The sequence below is a fragment of the Chrysochloris asiatica genome, unplaced genomic scaffold (genome assembly GCF_000296735.1).
Source record: "Chrysochloris asiatica unplaced genomic scaffold, ChrAsi1.0 scaffold00134, whole genome shotgun sequence".
Taxonomy (NCBI): Eukaryota; Metazoa; Chordata; class Mammalia; order Afrosoricida; family Chrysochloridae; genus Chrysochloris; species Chrysochloris asiatica.
In genome coordinates, this window is record NW_006408652.1 from 9,685,667 (window position 1) to 9,688,756 (window position 3,090).

Here is a 3,090-nt window from a genome sequence, read left to right on the forward strand (position 1 = left end):
ACAAAAACGCCCAAACTTACAGATAGTACTCATTTGACCTAGCTTCGATGGCTGGAGGAAGATTTAAAAAATAAAAATAATATAAAGGAAAGAAGTATAAATTGCTACAATTTGATGTACTTGACCTATATTTATGGATACAGTAGCTCAAAATACCAATTGAGAAGGAAGGAGTCTTCACATCAAGGATCAATCCTATCCCCTCTGTACACAGGACTGATAGGGACAGGCAACTTAGGCATTGGCTACCAAAAAAGAGGGGGCTATAAAGGCTTCTAAATTTTCAAAAGGGAGTTTAGTTTCAGAGTGTGCAGGGGAAGGTAGAATCCTCACTGAATAGTTTCCATCTTGTCTAGACAGGTCTGGTGAAAAGAGATGGGGATAGGATTCTTATGATTTAATAGTGGGTAATTGTTATCATGACTGATTGTGAGTGTCACAACTTTAAAGGGGAATAGTTAGTCTTACATTCCAGGAACAGGGGATTCTAGGACCATCAAGGGAGAAGAGCATGTGTGGAATGTGGGACCCTGTCCAGAGAAGCAGCAACACCAGAGACGGAGGCAGAGATGATGACATGAGAGATAGAGCAGCTGAGAACTCATGGAAAGAGAAACGCTGTGTGCTACCGGTCAAGAGGCAGGCTTGCAGAATGTGCCTTTTGGTTGCTTAAATGATTATATATTCCTGAATGCTTTTGTGTACATTAAACAACAACAACAACAACACAGAGGAATTAGAAGCAAGTACTCTTAAACAATGATGCATGGAGGAGATTGTAATCATTGCAATGAAACAAAATATGATAGGATGAATGTAAAATTGATGTTCTCCCATGTAAACTATCACTTAATTCACAATGAAGAAAAAAAAGAAAAAAAAAACCTTGACAAAAAGAAAAAAGATTCACAGCAGAAAGTTGCTCCTGGGAGAACTTAAATATTGCCTCAAGGTCTTGTTCAGATGGAAATCCATGCATCTCTAGCAAAGTCCTTGATATTCTATGAAGTGTATCAGAAGGCTGCCTTTCTGAAGTCCCCAGCATTGATCTTCCTCACCGCCATGTCCTCATTTAGCATGATTCTTTAATCAAATAGCCACTTCAGTGGTTAGAATTTTGGAATCATATTCATGGATTTGGCTGGAGCCAGTCTCCTTGGATTTATCTTTCAATCAGCCACTGCTACTTACCCCTCAGAAGGCAGCTCCAGAACTCCCCAGCTCCCAAAGAATGAGACTTTTCTCTTGCAGAAGGCAAAGCCATGGTTCAAAGTTGTCATTTGTTTTTTGAATAATAAATGTGTGCTTTGGGAGATTAACGGACTTAATTTCCTTTTCCCTCATTTTATGTGATTTACTTGGCTCACAGATAGCTTTAATAAGAGAAGAGTTGGAAATCCCTTGAAAGCAATACAGAGATCTCTCAGTCCTCAACAAGACATTTTCCAGCACCTCTCTCCTCCACTTCCCCTTTCCAAGAGCAGAACTATAAAAGGCAGAGAATATCTTCTGTCAGACTCCTCAGTCTGGAAGATAATTCTCCTGAGAGACACATCGACTCACCAGCTCTGAGCACTCTTACCACAGAAGCTTCTGAATATATTTCACAGCCTTCTCTGAATTCTCATATCTAAATACATTCAGGTAATACAACCACTATAAAAGTACTATGGCATAGTTAAATAAGAATGCCTGATGGGTTTATTTGTTTTTTATCCTTTATAAATCTCAAGCAGACACTTTAACAAGGACACCCCACCTGGTGGGCCCATGAGGCAGCATGAGTTAAATCCAACCTCTGTCTTGGTCTCTAAGGCCATCCTTCTGAGAAAAGGTAAGCATGCAACCTAAAAATTAGCTTACATATCCTGCTTGGGTCACGTCTAAAGGAATTCACACATGATCAGAAAGTCTTCTTGGATTGAATTTCAGGAAAGGTACCAGGGGGAAAGGACATGAAATGCTCTTGAAGAAATGGCAGCACAGGCTCTTTTGCAGCACTCAATCAAGGAAAACATGGATGGAAGTAAATCAATATTGAGTTTCTCTAGGCATTCAGACATGGTGCTATGTGTGCTCATGAGTGTTACCTCATTTCATCTGTGTGATGTGAGGGAAGCCTTGTCACCACTCACTTCCACAGATGAGGAAACCAAAGCTCAGATAGGTAAGGCACTTAGTGAGAGTCATACATCTAGGAAGTGGCAGAGCTGGGATGAAAATACCATAATGTCTCGCTCTTTTTGAGGAAATCTTTGAGAGGCACCATTGGAAATATAACTCATCAGTTTGGTTTGCTGGGGTTTCCTGGGGTCTGAGTACTTTTAGCCCATACTGCCTGCCCATCTAACACCTTTACTTACCAAGAGAATTTCTGTGTATTCTTCCCTTGAGCCTTCAATAGTTTTAGGCTCCTACTGTTTGTGACAACACTAGTGTATTAGGCTTCACAATGTCTTTTGGATAAAGTTCACATACTTGGCATAACATTCCAGATCCTTCAGGATCTAACTCTACACTATGTTTGCATCCCACGGTCCACACATTCCACCCTGTGACACCCAGTCACTGTTTATCACCCAGGCACACCATTACACTTTCTTGTCTCTGTTCACAATTCATGCTCCCTCTGACAAGAATGTCCTTTCCCTGGCTGGCCAACTCCTATGCACTCTGCAAAGCCCAGATGCCACGCCATCTCCTTTACACAGTCCTTACAATTATATGCCAGGGCCACTCAAAATTCAAAAGAGATGCCCCTTCCATAAGACACTTTCTTCCATCTGCCAGAAAACTATCCTAATACATATGTACACTTTTGATGCCTACAATGTGGATAGTCTCTATTTAAATTTGACATCCTTGTACAGTGCATGACCTGCACAGCTGTACATAGCAGTCCTGCTCCTGCCAAGACAGAATTAGCGACTCTTCTGTGTTCCCACAGTTACGTCTCCACTTGTCTTCTGTAGAATAAAAAAAAAAAACAAAAAACATCAGAGTATGATGAGCTACCAAGTCTGTCACCCCCACAGAGATGCTGTGAGCTTCCAGAGGGCAGGAGTCACATTTGGAGATTCCAGTATTCTA